The sequence below is a fragment of the Periplaneta americana genome, chromosome 8 (genome assembly GCF_040183065.1).
Source record: "Periplaneta americana isolate PAMFEO1 chromosome 8, P.americana_PAMFEO1_priV1, whole genome shotgun sequence".
NCBI classification, from domain to species: Eukaryota; Metazoa; Arthropoda; class Insecta; order Blattodea; family Blattidae; genus Periplaneta; species Periplaneta americana.
Genome location: NC_091124.1, coordinates 44,741,669 through 44,760,404, shown reverse-complemented (window position 1 = coordinate 44,760,404; position 18,736 = coordinate 44,741,669). Strand labels below are relative to the sequence as shown.

The 18,736-nt window shown below is 35.5% G+C and overlaps 1 protein-coding gene across 1 annotated transcript in view; it reads left to right on the top strand.

Moving 5' to 3' along the window:
* The window catches only part of LOC138704295 (uncharacterized), a 630,735-nt gene that overhangs the window by 555,097 nt on the left and 56,902 nt on the right, over positions 1-18,736 (top strand). The window lies entirely within an intron of this gene.

The following is an 18,736-nucleotide window of genomic DNA, read 5'->3' as shown; positions in this document are numbered from 1 at the left end:
ACTATCTCTTTTTATTATTTAAGTTTACCCAAAATAAAACACAATTTGTATTCCAAGATTAGCCAACCTCTTTTTTTTTTACTTGGATATTTAACGACGCTGTATCAACTGCGAGGTTATTTAGCGTCGATGGAATTGGTGATAGCGAGATGATATTTGGCGAGATGAGACCGAGGATTCTCTATAGATTACCTGACATTTGCCATACGATTGGGGAAAATCTCGGAAAAACCCAACCAGGTAATCAGCCCAAGCGGGAATCGAACCCACGCCCGAGCGCAACTCCGGATCGGAAGGCAAGCGCCTTAACCGACCGAGCTACGCCGCCAACTTCTTAATTAAGTTAATTTTACATAATGTTTGCTTACATACGTACACTGTGTTGAACAAAACATAGAACTCATACGTGCAGCGAAAGCTCGCATGCTTTGCTGTTGTTTTGAATATAGAAGTATTTATTTTCCCATTACTATTTAAACTGATGTTTTCCGAGCGACATTGTGCTGACTTCTACCTCTAGACAAGACAGTGGATGTAAATCCTCTCAACCTTATCACGTGAATGACCCGTTGGGTTGAAGGAAGGGATGAATGTTGTAATCCGGCTTTATTTATTTATTTATTTATTTACTTATTTATTCATTTACTCTATTTAATTTAGGTATTTATATATTTATTTATATATAATTTATATATATATATATTTACCATGTATTGTGGGTCCTTATCACCACGGCATGGCGCGTCCTCAGGTTGCGGATAGAGGAGACGGCCTCCAGATATGGAGGGTAGCTGCGAATATAGAATAAGCAGTCGTGGACAGCCGATAAGGGGTGGTCCTTTAGCTTGGGGGTTGGGCGAAGGGCTAACAACCCATCACCGTAAAAAACAGCTTGTTACGAAACCTAACAGTAAGCCTCGGAATGGGACTGATTCTCCGGCAAAGGAAAAAGGTTATACGATTTTGTACATGGAACGTAACTAGTCTTTATAGAACAGGAGGGGTAACATTAGTAGCAAAAGAACTAGCTAGATATAGAATAGACTTCGTGGGAGTACAAGAGGTTAGGTTAGAAGGGAATGGCATATCACAAATAGGCGATTACTTATTGTATTATGGGGAAGGAAACGATAATCACCAATTAGGAACAGGATTCTTTGTACATAAAAGAATAAAATCAGCAGTAAAAAAGGTCGAATTTATCAGTGACAGGTTATCGTATTTAGTACTTAAGGTTAGATGGTGCGATATCGTAGTTATAAATGCTCACGCGCCTACAGAAGAGAAAGACGGCGATATAAAGGATAGCTTCTATGAGGAATTGGAACATACTTTTGATCAGTTACCTAGATATCACATGAAAGTTTTATTGGGGGATTTCAACGCTATAGTAGGACGGGAGGATATTTTTAGACCAACTATTGGAAAAGAGAGCCTGCACGTACGTAGTAATGACAATGGAGTTAGGTTAGTCAACTTTGCCACATCAAAAAATTTAATTGTCAAGAGTACAACATTCCCCCATAAGGGTATACATAAATATACGTGGACTTCTCCAGACGGAATGACACATAACCAGATAGATCACATCTTGGTAGATAAAAGAAGGCACACTAGTATAGTAGCCATTCGAACTTTCAGGGGGGCAGACTGTAATTCTGACCATTATTTGGTAATTGGAGAATTAAGGGAAAGATTATCAGTAGCCAAGCGAGTAGAGCAACAAGCTAATATTAGTAGATTCAATATTTTGAAATTAAAGGACGAGGAAACTGAGCAACGTTATCAGGTTGAAATTTCAAATAGGTTTGGTGCTTTAGCAACTGCTGACGAAGCTGAGGAAGAGTTAGATGTTAATAGCATGTGGGACAATATCCGAGATAATATCAAAATTGCAGCTGAGCAGAGCATAGGTTATCATGAAACTCAGAAAAAGAAACCATGGTTTGATGAAGATTGTTCCATTGTAGTAGATAGAAGGAAACAGGCAAAATTGAAATTCTTACAGGATCCAATTGTGGAGAATAGAGATCATTATTTCAATGAAAGACGGGAAGCAAGTCGTACACTTAGGAATAAAAAGAGAGATTACTTGAAGGAAAAACTGAATGAGGTAGAAACAAATAGTAAGAATAAAAACATTCGAGATTTATATAAGGGTATAAAGGAATTTAAAAATGGATATCAGGCAAGGGTAAACGTGATCAAGGATGAGAATGGTGACTTGCTTGCAGACTCTCATTCAATCCTGAACAGATGGAAAAAATATTTTGGGCAACTACTAAATATACATAGGCCAAATAGAAATGATCGGGACGAAATTGAAATACAAACTGCTGAGCCATTTATACCGGAACCCACACTTTCTGAAGTCGAAATTGCGATAGAAATTCTGAAAAAGTACAAGTCTCCAGGTATTGATCAAATTCCAGCAGAATTAGTACAAGAGGGTGGAAGGGCAGTATCTAGCGAAATTTATAAACTTGTACTTGCAATTTGGGAAAAGGAAATTGTACCAGAACAATGGAAGGAGTCCATAATCGTACCTATTTTTAAGAAGGGGGACAAGACTAACTGTAGTAACTTTCGAGGAATATCACTTTTTTGACGTCGTACAAAATTTTGTCGAATATCCTTTTGAGAAGATTAACTCCATATTTAGATGAAATTATTGGGGACCATCAGTGTGGGTTTAGGCGTAATAGATCGACTATTGATCAGATTTTTTGTATTCGAAAGATATTGAAGAAAAAAATGGGAGTATAAGGGTACAGTGCATCAGTTATTCATAGATTTCAAAAAAGCGTATGACTCGGTTAAGAGAGAAGTTTTATATAACATTCTTATTGAATTTGGTATTCCCAAGAAACTAGATCGATTAATTAAAATTAATATATATCGGTATAGGTCATTTTCTATCTGATGCTTTTCCAATTCACTGCGGGCTAAAGCAGGGAGATGCACTATCACCTTTACTTTTTAACTTCGCTCTAGAATATGCCGTTAGGCAAGTTCAGGATAACAGGCAGGGTTTGGAATTGAACGGGTTACATCAGCTTCTTGTCTATGCGGATGACGTGAATATGTTAGGAGAAAATCCACAAATAATTAGGGAAAACGCGGAAATTCTTGTTGAAGCAAGTAGAGCGATAGGGTTGGAAGTAAATCCCGAAAAGACTAAGTATATGATTATGTCTCGTGACCAGAATATTGTACGAAATGGAACTATAAAAATTGGAGATTTATCCTTCGAAGAGGTGGAAAAATTCAAATATCTTGGAGCAACAGTAACAAATCTAAATGACACTCGGGAGGAAATTAAACGCAGAATAAATATGGGAAATGCCTGTTATTATTCGGTTGAGAAGCTTTTGTCATCTAGTCTTCTGTCAAAAAGTCTGAAAGTTAGAATTTATAAAACAGTTATATTACCGGTTGTTCTGTATGGTTGTGAAACTTGGACTCTCACTTTGAGAGAGGAACAGAGATTAAGGGTGTTTGAGAATAAGGTTCTTAGGAAAATATTTGGGGCTAAGAGGGATGAAGTTACAGGAGAATGGAGAAAGTTACACAACGCAGAGCTGCACGCATTGTATACTTCACCTGACATAATTAAGAACATAAAATCCAGACGTTTGAGATGGGCAGGACATGTAGCACGTATGGGCGAATCCAGAAATGCATATAGAGTGTTAGTTGGGAGGCCGGAGGGAAAAAGACTTTTGGTGAGGCCGAGACGTAGATGGGAAGATAATATTAAAATGGATTTGAGGGAGGTAGGATATGATGGTAGAGACTGGATTAATCTTGCTCAGGATAGGGACCAATGGCGGGCTTATGTGAGGGCGGCAATGAACCTACGGGTTCCTTAAAAGCCAGTAAGTATATATATATATATATATATATATATATATATATATATATATTTATTTATTTATTCATTTATTTAGAGCGTAAAATTGGAGATAATATGGAAAAAAAGATAAAACAGATACAAATGCAAGATACAAGTGAAAATACAAATGAAAAATGAAAAAAAAAAAAACAGACAAATAGATACTACCTAAATGCTGTATGAGGAGCGTTGAATCAAAAAGAGCTCGGGGCTTCTTTAGACTGTGTAGGAGCGCTTTCTGAAAGAAACGGATTTCAAAGTTCGATTTATTGTTACAGAAATTGGGGGAATCCATTTCAAACAGCATTTATTCTGCTGATGGACTGGGCTTCTTTTGATTCAACGCTCATCGTATCAACTACTAGGTTATTTAGCCCGAGCCCTAGGGTTCGCCATAGATTGCCATACATTCGCCTCACAGTTGGGGAAAACCTCGGAAAAAAACCCAACCAGGTAATCAGCCCAGCGGTAATCGAACCCAAACCCGAGCGCAACTGCGGATCGACAGGCAAGCGCCTCAACCGACTGAACTACGCCGGTGGCTTTGTGTCTTTTCCTGATTTTGTAGTAACGCAGGGGAAAATATCTATCCGGCTTTAAAATGTTCCCAATAAAAGCAATTTAAACAGAAAAGTATTCCATAGTCAAGCTCGAGAAATAATTGCAAACGTGTACCCATTCATGCAGAGAAAAGCGGAAATTAGAGGTCCCGTTAAATTAAATACCGTTCATGAAAGCGCAGCCGATACAACTATGAACTACAGTCCCACGTCAGTCGAATTGAATTAGAAAATATCAAGTCTGGCGAATTAGAGACATATTCAACGCCTCGCAAAGAAATAGGCTTACCCAGGCAAAGAAAGAAGTCGTCGATGGATACATTTGATGAAAGTGACGTTCGTCAAACAGTTAATGACTTTTACGTAACAGGAAAGCACAGACCGATCCAAAAAAAAAAATGCAAGCTCAAATCACATTCTCTGTTAGTTTTGAAGGTACCGTATTCACACTACGAGAAATCCTTCATATTCTTGGATTTAAGCGGGACAAAGACGAGTGATAACAGATAATTTTTAATTCAATAAAATTACGTTATGGCACAGAGAATTTCGTATCTGCGAAGCATATGAAAGTATAGGGCAGAGTATCGACACTGTTTACATGGATGACATATTATGTTCTATATCCATGCTTCGCTCACAACATACGGCTATGCTGAGACTTTACTGTACTACAGAACTACTGTAGACATATAGGCCTACGATGCATTATATAAGTTGTGTTAGTGCAAGGATGATACTGAAGGAAAGATCAATAGCTTTATTTTGGTTTGTAGCATACGTATCGAGTCTCAGAGATTCATCGTAATTGAATTCTGCTACGTACTGAGTCTCAGAGTTTCATTCTAATTGAATTCTGCTACGTATTGAGTGTCAGAGATTCACCCTAATTGAATTCTGCTACGTATTGAGTCTCAGAGATTCACCCTAATTGAATTCTGCTACGTACTGAGCCTCAGAGATTCACCCTTGTTGAATTCTGCTACGTACTGAGTCTCAGAGATTCACCCTAATTGAATTCTGCTACGTACTGAGTCTCGGAGATTCACCCTAATTGAATTCTGCTACGTATTGAGTCTCAGGGATTCATCCAAATTGAATTCTGCTACGTACTGAGTCTCAGAGATTCACCCTAATTGAATTCTGCTACGTATTGAGTCTCAGAGATTCATCCTAATTGAATTCTGCTACGTATTGAGTCTCAGAGATTCACCCTAATTGAATTCTGCTACGTAATTAGTATCAGAGATTCACCCTAATTGAATTCTGCTACGTATTGAGTCTCAGAGATTCACCCTAATTGAATTCTGCTACGTAATGAGTATCAGAGATTCACCCTAATTGAATTCTGCTACGGACTGAGTCCTAGACATTCACCCTAATTGAATTCTGCTACGTACTGAGTCTCAGAGATTCACCCTTGTTGAATTCTGCTACGTACTGAGTCTCAGAGATTCACCCTAATTGAATTCTGCTACGTAATGAGTCTCAGAGATTCACCCTAATTGAATTCTGCTACGTACTGAGTCTTAGACATTCACCCTAATTGAATTCTGCTACGTATTGAGTCTCAGAAATTCACCCTAATTGAATTCTGCTACGTATCGAGTCTCAGAGATTCACCCATGTTGAATTCTGCTATGTACTGAGTCTAAGAGATTCACCCTTGTTGAATTCCGCTACGTATTGAGTCTATTCACCCTAATTGAATTTTGCTACGTACTGAGTCTCAGAAATTCATTCTTGTTGAATTCTGCTACGTACACTACCAGTCAAAAGTTTTCGATCACCTATCACAACTATGGATTTGTGGTTAAAACAGGGATTTCGTTTTGAATATTCTATCATATCATAATGCTAGAGAGATAAAATATTTATTTTGTTGATCTATTTAGTTTTTCCTATGTGTTTGTACATTGAAATAAAGTATAATATAGTTGTTTTCATAGCTGATCGAAAACTTTTGACCGGTAGTGTACTGAGTCTCAGAGATTCAACCTTGTTGAATTCTGCTACGTATTGAGTCTCAGAGTTTCACCCTCATTGAATTCTGCTCTTCGAACGAGAATCCCCACCATATTCCCCTACTCCCCCTTCACGCAAGTCACCCTTTTCGTCTTCACAGTCGATATGTGTTTCTATAACACTACATTTTTAAATATGTGCTCTCTGGAGAATCTAACGAGACTGCAAAACAATATTGTAGCAGGTAGCTACAGCTAGCAACTATTGTTATTGTAAAACAATATTACAGCAGATACAAACATGTTGCAACCTCGGGCTTTGAATGAGGTTTCCAGATTTACTTACTTAGACAAGAGTGACAAGCTTTCACTACATAAAAGACTAATACATACGTGCTAGTAGAATTTATAATACTTCTTTAAAGATGTAATTATGTAATATACAGAGTGGATGGTAACCTCTGCACCAAAATGAAACTAGAAATAGATCATGAGGAGATATAAGTTTTTTTCTCTAACATTCACCGTTTTAGAAGAAATCGTTATGTTTCTATGAAGCATTTGGCAACATCACGCTACTGCAAGCAAGCGCGGCCTGCACTCCTTACCTTCCCCTCCCTCTCTGCTGTACTCATGTGGCGGGACGCGAAAGTTCCCTGCGTTGTAACATTCATTTTAACGATTTTCGCAATTACTCAATTTAAATTCATGGCTAAGCAGTTTAATTTGCAAAAACAAGATTCAAAATATTAACAGTTCAGATTATTTTTACTTATCTGCTTGGATAACTATCAGCTATTTCTCTCGGACCGTTACCGAAATAGAGCGCTGCAAACATTAGGCAAAGACTATTTCTTTCCTGCTTGACGGTGCTACATCGAAGAAAAAGTGTAATAAAAGTCTTGTTATATTACTTAACATGTAGAATCACATCTTAAATTTTAGGGCATCGGCCCCTTCCACCATGTATGTGAACATACGAGTGCTTATAATAAAATTGTTGGTGTCATTTGCCGCCAATTAAAATTATCGATGTCATGATCAAAGCGTCTTGCACTCCTATCTCCTCGCCTAGGCAGTTTGTTCTGGTCTTTTGTCACTTGAAAATAGCAGAATAACTGTTGAGAGAAAATTTTCCAGCACCACTTTCAGTAGCCGAGCATCAGCAATTCCCTTTTTACCATAACAATGGAGTGGGGTAAGCATTTTATATTCAAAGGAAGATGTTCTACTTTTCTATCTGAGCAGAAATTCAACTAAATTTACAAAGGGTCGATGAAATTTTGTGGACCAAAGAAGCACGAGCACATTTTCTATTCAGTGGATGTCTTAAGAAGCATTAAAATGATATTAGTTATTTATTTATTTATTCATTCATTCATTCATTCCTCCATCCATTCATTCATTCATTCATTCCATCCATCCATCCATCCATCCATCCATCTATTTATTTATTGGATATGCGAAGATCATGAATACCCAGCAACTAAACCATTCTCTGATCCATTGTAATAACCTCTACTAACAAGCATTCTCATCCACTCCGGTCGACTGTGATAAGACACGATTTGTATCCAGGATACATGCAGGCAACTCCACATTCTCCTGGACCAGCCCTCTCCTCGCGCCGTAGACCGATGATCGAACAAATGCAGACCTATGAAAATTACAATGGAATGTAGAAATGTTAACGGAGTGATTCATTCATACTGTCTTTCACTGCAAAAATAGCTTTCTCCAATCATTCCTATTTTCTGCCTTCCTCTTTGTCTCCGCATATGATCCATATATCTTAATGTCGTATATCATCTGATAGCTTCTTCTACCCCGAACTCTTCTCCCCTTCACCATTCCCCCCAATGCATCCTTCGGTAGGTAGTTTCTTCTCAGGCAGTGACCCAGCCAATTCCTTTACCTCTTCGTGATCAGTTTCAGCATCATTTTTTCTTTACCCACTCTTTCCAACATACCTTCATTTCTTATTTTGTCTGTCCACTTCACACGTTCCATTCTTGTCCATATCAACATTTCAAATGCTTCTATTCGCTTCTCTTCATGTCGTCGTAATACCCATGTCTCTGCCTCATACAATGCCACACTCCACACAAAGCATTTCACTAATCTCTTCCTTAGTTTTTTTTCAGAGACCTACAGAATATGCTCCTTTTTCTAATAAAAGCTTCCCTAGCCATTGCTATCCTTCTTTTGACTTCCTGGCAGTAGATCATGTTACTGCTTATAGTACACCCCAAGTATGTCGATGTCTATATTGAAGAAACGGAAGAACCTGGAGAAAAACTCCAACTGCGACCTTGTCGGCTAAAAGTGTATCTATGGATCTTTCAACGAATAATCCAAGACTACACGAGATTCGAACTCCGACCGTCTGAGTGACAAACCCATGATCTAGCAACTCAGGAATTTTCCAGTCCTTAGTAAACGTATTCATAGAGTATGTCGGCTGAATTTTGGCTCTGAAACTATGTCCAAAAAATCATATGACTTCAACGGACTGAGAATGACTTTCACGACACATTTAAGACAGTCCAGTAGAGTTGCTGAAAAATTCTGTCCACAATATGATGGAAAGTTCGTTACTTATTAGAGAGCAACGTCGCCATCATAGCAACATATGAACTGAACTAATTAAATCCCTTTTCATTACGAAACCAAGTGCACTTTTATTTCGTACATTTTAATTGAAAAAATTCATGTCAGTATCAAAATGTGGTTTTCTTTTGAAAGCTCTGATGTATTAATTACCCACGGATTATTGGACTCGTGGATCTGACAGCATAATTGCAATGGGTGAAGAGGAGAAATCTCATTCACATGTAACAACGAAGCAGTTTGAACTGGCAGCTCTATACATTCCGTTGAAAATATTTAATTCAATCGTTGCTCATTATTTCAGTATTTGTGATTTTAAAAATTGTTCGCTTATTCATCTCCTCACATTCCTATGTAATCTACCTGCGAAATTATCCATTTATTAGAGAGTGTTAAACTATATGAACACAAACACACATTATATAAGAGGCATGATCAAATAAAACACTTCCGAGTCAATTCATAAACTTAGGCCCGTCACACACTTTAAGAGATCTCGCTAGCGAGAAAGAGGCGAAGAACCCTCCTCCACACACACTAAGCGAGTTCTCACTATAATCATCTATGCACTGCCTTCATGCAGGGAGTATTTTTCTGACTGTAGTAATCACTCGTTGGGGAAATAGTACAGGTTATGTATATTGTCGTACCTTACAAATGATGTACGAACGCCACTATGTTGATTCTGAATCTTTAGATAATGACGAAATGAAGTTATATGACATATTTTATTAATGAAAAGAAAATGTAGGCCTAAAATTAAAGCCAGAAAAATCTGGATAAGAAATCACTTGAATCTCACGAAGATAAAGACGAGTTTCGGTACTGTTTCGGTTTTTCGGATTTAGATGATGATAGGCCTACGTTTAGTCTTTATTTCAGGTTGAATAGACTTCAGTTTTTTTGCAATTCATGATATGATAGACGATTCTTTGCTATGTTCTGATTAAAATTATGTAAACTGTTAAGACATTTAGATACAATTTCAAATGTTTTAATTAATACTATTAAAGTTAATCAAAATAGAATATAGCCCTATTTATTTTCAGATCATCTGATATTTCCCTCCAGAATTCTTCTTTAAGTTTATTTTTTATAGTTTTCATCGTGTGTATCATATAAATAGGCCTACGGGCGGCATCGTACAAGTTCGATAAGTATCTCACTCATCAGCTATCTTTCGTCATTGTCAATGTCGATAAAAACAATACAATACATTCAACACCACCTGTGATATTATTTCATTTTTTTCTACATTAATTGTCAATGAGTATAAATGTCAAACATCTTTCATAAATGTGTCAAGAAAATTCGCCGAGTTACCGATTCCAGCGAGAAACTCGCTCGAGGTATTCACCTCGAACAAGAATCTCTTCCAGTGTGTGGACGTTCGTTTGATCCATGTTATCAATCTTTGACTTTTCTCGCTACACATTTCTCGCTAGCGAGATCTCTTCAAGCGTGTGACAGGCCTTATTAAGGTACAAAAGGGATATGATAAATATTGTTAAATATTGAAAGCTCAAGGTTAGTAGACACATGAATGCAAAGATTTTCTTGGAAGAAAATAGCCATAAGCATTTCCAAGGCCTTCCACTGTGTGAGAAGACGTCGAATAATGCAGTCAGTTGGTTAAATTAATACAATAGGATTCCTTAATAGTATCCATATCCATTAATATGAAACGTCGGATATCGCGAGCAAAAAAAAAAAAAAAAAAAAAAAAAAAAAACAATCATTAGCTTCTTCTTGGGCCACTTCAGCTCAGCGGCCTTCACTTCATCACTCTGTGAAATCTATGTTCTTTCTTCGCTTTTTTTACAGTTCAAATTAATTAAATCCACGTAATGATAAATCGGCGCTGTAAGTATAGTGGTCCAGAACTTCCCACTTTTTCCTCGCAAACGCATTCCGAATACTTTTCCATACTTCTCCTTAGGACGGATTTGGAATAACAGTATAAATAGTCATGCTTACATGCATACTTTTTGTATATAGGACCAAATTTTTCTTGATTAATCTACATAAGACGACTAACACGCCACATACTACGTGACCATAGTTCAAGAACAGTAGAGAATGATAGATGGAACAATGACACACACACAAAGAGCGGTCAGATTATATTTCGACCAGTAAATGTGGGTTAAGGGTTTAAAAATTTATATTTTACTAAGTTATGTTACTTCTAGTAAATCAGTTCGTAGAAATTAACTAGCTTTCCCACAGTCGTGACCTAGTTACATCGCTTTCTGGTACCAGAAAACGATCAAGTCATCCCATTTCATCAAAGTCCTTAGATCAGTTTTGAAGATAAAACTTACAAATTTTAGAAATATTGCAGTGCCTGTTGCAAGTTAAATTGAATATTAATACATTTACATTGAATCTGAATTTTCATGAATACTAGGTTATACGAGAAATTGTAAAGACATAAGATTTGAATTATCTAGATATAGAACAACACAAAATAATTTTGAGTACTCTGAAGGTCAACCAGAGATTTAAAATTTGAATTATTTAAATTGTTAATTTAAAAAGTTGCATGAACATATTATGATAGTATTAAAGACTATTTTAACTTGGCGAAACTTTCGTCTGATTCTGTTTTCATTGACGTTGCTATAGATATGTATTTGTGTAGGCCTATTTATCTAAGCAATAAAAGAACCTGTCTGTCTGTCTGTCTGTCTGTCTATTCATTATTAAAATCGCGGATACGGTCGAAGAGTTAAACTTAGCTATATTAGTAAAGTCCTCAGATACCAGAGCCATTATTTTATATTAACATTTTCCAGTCACTTTTCTAAATTTCTGAACGAACAGAGTTTTTTTCTCCCATGATTAAGGATATCGTGTTCACGTACATATGTGGTACCTAAGAGGTTACGTCCATTTTCGGTTTTCCCCTTCAAAATTTTCTAGAGCTCCTTCAGTGGAGCAGCGTAACCCGAAGTGAGACTAGTGGCCAACAGGCTTGGAGCTCACATATTTAGTTTCTTGCAGCCCCGAACCCCTTGCAAGGACGCGTTTTGCGTACCTTTTAAATTTGTCCTCCCAATTCACCTCTTTCAATTCAATTCAAAAATCGTGTCCACAACAAAGTTGTTACTACAACGATTAAAAACAATTAATGACATTTAAAAGCCTTGACTAGTGCAATTTGCTGATTAACTGCAATTTTTTACAGGCTACCTGCTATCAATTCAGACAATCAATCTTCAATTTGTTTTTCCTTTCTTGCTATTGAATAGTTAAAAAAGAAGCGAAAAATTGAGTAAAGAATTGTTGTCAATAAACTGTTGTTGAGATTTATTGAATATAATTCGCTCCAGCAATGACGTCGTAAATGAAGGTAAAAAAATAGCGGGAAAAAACTCTGCATAAAACTTTAAAAACCTATGAAAATTCTTCTGACTAGTGACATTAGTTTTATCTCTCTCTCTCTCTCTCTCTCTCTCTCTATATATATATATATATATATATATATATATATATATATTACCTAAACACCATTAGATTCTGTGAAAAATCACCGAAGTTGTCAACACTACACATGATTTGTGAAATAAAGAAATTTTAATTTAAATATATCTTAACAACGGAAGTCCCTAAATCATGAATAATTTCGAGAGAAAAATTTTTCCGGGGCCAGGTATCGAACCCGGGACCTTGGGTTTAACGTACCAACGCTCTACCAACTGAGCTACCCGGGAACTCTACCAGACACCGATCCAATTTTTCCCTCTATATCCACAGACCTCAAAGTGGGCTGACAGCCGTCAAGCAACCAACGTTGAGTGCACACTAACTCTGTGTGACTTTCCCTCGAAATTATTCAAATCAACTTTACAGGGAGTTATACCTGAAAGCTTGATTTGCTCCCTAAATCATGTTCTTTAACCACCTAAATAAATTAGTTTTCCCAAAGACCACAGTAACAAAATCGCTTTCTTTGCATGCGAAAGTGGTAGACGCACCCCATTTCATCAAAATCTTTACGTCCGTTTCCACGATAATTAATAGTAATATGCGTTACAAGAGCGGTATGTTGACGTTTTCATGTTCGAGGAAAAGATTGAAAAAGCGAAACGTAGTTGAGCTTTTTTAATTTCCGAGAACATGAAAACAAACATACCGCTCGTGTATCGTACATTATTTTGTGCGAAGATCGTTTATTACATACTTGAAAGACGAATTTCTAATTAGTTGCAATGAAATCTCTATCTTGGTTTCTGTTCAATGACGGCAACTTCGGAAAACAAATATATCTATCTTCAACATTGTTCCTATAAAATGTTTTCTGTGTTTACTATACTCCAGCAGGCCGTGATATACGTCTGTGTTTTTTTCCCCCCAGTCTATGATGAGTCTGGAATCTTGTTGATTTTTTCACGGCTTCCTTAATGTTACTTGCATTACAAATGCAGTAACTTTTGTGGTGTTGTAGAGTTTACTTAATTTTTGCAAATATTTAAAAACAATAATTAACATTGCAATTTAGGTGAAATTGCAGTGGTAAGTTTCCAATTTATAATTATTACTATATTGAACGTCTTTAAAAATAATATGTTAAAAGCCTAAAGCAGTAAAATGAATATGACGCTTAAGCGGTAAGAATAGGGAAAATGTTGTGTGTGTTAGGTTGGGAATACTGAATGTGCTATTTCACACTTACTGCGTATTGGTTTTGTGCGGAAAGCAAGCAAATACGCACGATCTCGCACAAAATAAATTTTCTTATTTATATTCAAGAGAAGCTCCGTGCAGCAAAATATTTTGAAAATTATCTTCTTCATTCGCTTCAGGCTCGTTTGTTCTAAACCCAGCTCTTTGTAGAAGTTATAGGTCTGAGTACAAAATAATACAATTTAATTATTTTGGCTCTGAGTTTCAACACTCATAGGGTTACCTACAGGTGGCTGGTAACGTAGCAAAACAAACGAGGCTTTAAACTTCAGAAAATTTATGTTACTGGCATTGTTAAATCCTTGTTTGCTTGCTTATTGGATACTAATTCCATTTTTTATGTTTTAGTGGACGTAACGATAATCGTTTCTAGTTAAGCAATGAAATAACCCGTTACGTATAAGCTAATTACGTCTCGAAAGTCGGGTGACAAAGGCATAAAATATACCACCACTGTAAATGCCTAAGGATACAAATAAAAATCTGGCTCACCTGTAAACTACATGCGTATCTTTTTTAATATTTGTTTGTCATTATATTTTGTGTAATTATTTGCATTAATTTTTTATCGTATTTTAGAAAATATTTTTTCCTGCACATAAGTTGCGTTTCCATCAATTTGGCTCTCCAATTGGGAACGAATACACACAAAAGACTGGTTTCAATTCACCAATTTAGCACAGAAGGGAATAAAACAAACCTCGAATGAACGTAGCATTCGACACAGTACATTAATTTAAAATAAAATGAAAACAAGTAATCCAAGTCTAGACTCACTCACTGATTATAAAAACTGCAATTAAATTACATTACACTGTCCCTTATTTATAATCGGTTTAAATAGCTGAACAAATCTAAATAACATAAATTATGCTAGCGAAATTAATTAATGAAAATAATGTTATCATGCTTTGATACCGATTGCTAAGTGCGACTTCCTTTTTTTTTAGTTATCTAACGACGCTGTATCAACTACTACGTTATTTAGCGTTGATGGGATTGGTGATAGCGAGATGGTATTTGGCGAGATGAGGGCGAGGATTCGTCATAGATTACCTGGCATTCACCATACGGATGGGGAAAACCTCCGAAAAACCCAACCAGTAATCAGCTCAAGCGGGGATCGAACCCGCGCTCGAGCACAACTGCAGACCGGCGGGCAAGTGCCTTAACCGACTGAGCCACGCCGGTGGCCTTAGTGCGACTTCTAGGGCGATATAGGCCCTGATAAAAAAAAAAGGTATTTTATAAGTACATAAAATAGCCGCCATCACCACAATAAATTTGTTTCAATTCATAATGAAGGAGAGATTTTTTTTGGTATATTTTACGACGATTTATCAACTGTTATCGTTATCTATCTCCTGAGTAAGATGATGAGGGTGATAATGCCAGCGAAATGAGACCAGGATCCAGCGCCGAAAGTTACCAAGCATTTGTCCTTTGTGAGTCGAGGGAAAACCCTGGAAAAAAAAAGTATATATCTTAACTAGAATTTGAACTCAGGCCCGCTAGTTTCACGGTCAGACATCCTAATCGTTACTCCATAACCTAAGGAGAGATGTAGGCTACCTTGGAAAAGTAATAATTGGTTCCTAAGGAAATAAATACCTCTGATTGAGGTTCTGGCGGATAGTTACATCTATTATCAGCCACTACATCTCACTTGACAAGTGTCAGAGGAAGAAGAATTGTTTATATACATCTGAAATCTGATTAGTGTAGTATGCAACTAGTCGGCAATGTATGCAATGGAGGGGGAAAAGAACTCGCCACCACAACCCATTATCTTCTGATCTAGTTGCCTTATAAGTGGTGGCTTGTTGGTATCATTTGTGAGATTCTGACATGTCAATGAACGGATTTTCACGTCCTAAATTTCATTCCATCTATTTTTCGAATGTACTATTTGTCATATATAGGCCTATATATAGTTTTCTTGCTCCATCGGCGTCGTTAGCTATATTATTTTTGAGGGAACATTAGGAAGTAAAGAAAATTGAAATATTTAAGACTACTTGAAGTTTAAGGGCGTTATTTATTGAAATATGTACTGCTGATTGCGTAATGCAACATATGTTGTTAAACACATGAAAATAAATTAATAATGAAGATAAATAATAATAATAATAATAATAATAATAATAATAATAATAATAATAATAAACAATTAGACCAAATATTGGGGACACGCCCCTTTGTGCCCTTACCGCTAAAGGCGCACCTGCTTTTTCCACGTGACAGTTGTAATAAATGAGCATTTTAAGAGGCTTTTAATGAGGGACTTCATATTATTCTGTTCTTCGATTCACAATACAATTCTTCAATTTGAAGTTATTCTTTGTGCGATCTCCCAAATGTATAGCCTATGTCTGAAGGGAGACTATTATTTTCCGCTTTTGTATTCCTCGTGTCCTGCAGTAACAATGTTATACCTTCATAAATATGTCTATAGTATAATCAGAAACTAGATTAAGACTCCTAGAAATAAGATTGACGAAGCCATTATTCGTAAAAATCTATATGGTGAATAAACCACAACCACCACCACTACCATTATTATTATTATTATTATTATTATTATTATTATTATTATTATTATTATTATTATTATTAAGAAATTTGAGAGTTGGGTTGGATTATACAGTTTACAGTTTAACAGTGTTCCTTTACTTTCAAGCTTTCATTTTAATTTTAATCCAATAATCAATGTCTGTAACGCTGAAATATTTTGATACTGCATTGCTGTTACTCTCTCAAAAAAAGAAAAATGTTGTGATAAATAAACACTGGCCTTCAGTAAATAATGGAACATCATATTTGCCTAAAATCAGTTTTTCTATAACAGGAAGCAACTACCACGTAAGTATATATCCCACAAAGTTTGAGTATACTTCCTGATTTTCTGATTATAACTTTGTGTCAGCTTTCCCTCCGTCTCAAGCGAACTAAATGAACTAATTGAAAACAATTATTAATTCCATCAGCTTTTATCAAACGAACTAAATGAACTAATTGAACTAGATGATTAATTACATCAGCTTTTCTCAAACGAACTAAATGAACTAATTGAAAACAATGATTAATTGCATCAGCTTTTCACAAACGAACTAAATGAACTAATTGAAAACAATGATAAATTGCATCAGCTTTTATCAAACAAACTAAATTAACTAATTGAACTAGATGATTAATTACATCAGCTTTTCTCAAACGAACTAAATGAACTAATTGAAAACAATGATTAATTGCATCAGCTTTTCTCAAACGAACTAAATGAACTAATTGAAAACAATGATTAAGTACATCGGCTTTTCTCTAACGAACTAAATTAACGAATTGAACTAAATGATAAAAATTGCATCAGCTTTTCTCAAACAAATTAGATAGATGGATTTATTCAGCAATATTAGGCATACAGATGCACTACACTATTAGAATTTGCTCTTAAATTTAATGCACGGGTCTTTTGAAAGTACGTGCTTCACAAAACAAATCCTACTTTATAGGTTTCACTCCCTCACCAATGATTAAATGCAACCACTCTTAAAAAAAACACCAAACGAATTAAGTGGACTAATTGAGCTAAATGATTATATGCGTCATCTTTTCTCAAACGAACTAAATGATTATAAGCGTCATATTTTCACAAAACGAACTAAATGGACTAATTGAACTTTGTGTCATCTTTTCTCAAACGAACTAAATGAACTATGTGTCATCTTTTCTCAAATGAACTAAATGAACTAATTGAATTAAATGATTATATGCGTCATCTTTTCTCGAACTAAGTGAACTAATTGAATTAAATTATTATATGCGTCATCTTTTCTCAAACAAACTAAATGATTATATGAGTCATATTTTCTCAAACGAACTAAATGATTATAAGCGTCATATTTTCACAAAACGAACTAAATGGACTAATTGAACTTTGTGTCATCTTTTCTCAAACGAACTAAATGAACTATGTGTCATCTTTTCTCAAATGAACTAAATGAACTAATTGAATTAAATGATTATATGCGTCATCTTTTCTCGAACTAAGTGAACTAATTGAATTAAATTATTATATGCGTCATCTTTTCTCAAACAAACTAAATGATTATATGAGTCATATTTTCTCAAACGAACTAAATGAACTAATTGAACTATGCGTCATCTTTTCTCAAACGAACTAAATGAACTATGTGTCATCTTTTCTCAAATGAACTAAGTGAACTAATTGAATTAAATGATTATATGCGTCATCTTTTCTCAAACGAACTAAATAAACTAATTGAACTAAATGATTATATGCGTCACCTTATCTCAAACGAACCTAATGAACTCGTCATCTTTTCTCAAACGAACTAAATGATTATATGCGTCATATTTTCTCAAACAAACTAAATGAACTAATTGAACTATGCGTCATCTTTTCTGAAACGAACTAAATGAACTATGTGTCATCTTTTCTCAAATGAACTAAATGAACTAATTGAATTAAATGATTATATGCGTCATCTTTTCTCAAACGAACTAAATGATTATATGCGTCATATTTTCTCAAACGAACTAAATAAACTAATTAAACTATGCGTCATATTTTCTCAAAGGAACTAAATGAACTATGTGTCACCTTTTCTGAAACGAACTAAATGAACTATGTGTCATCTTTTCTCAAATGAACTAAATGAACTAATTGAACTAAATGATTATATGCGTCATCTTTTCTCAAACGAACTAAATGATTATATGCGTCATATTTTCTCAAACGAACTAAATAAACTAATTAAACTATGCGTCATATTTTCTCAAAGGAACTAAATGAACTATGTGTCACCTTTTCTGAAACGAACTAAATGAACTATGTGTCATCTTTTCTCAAATGAACTAAATGAACTAATTGAATTAAATGATTATATGCGTCATCTTTTCTCAAACGAACTAAATGATTATATGCGTCATATTTTCTCAAACGAACTAAATAAACTAATTGAACTATGCTTCATATTTTCTCAAAGGAACTAAATGAA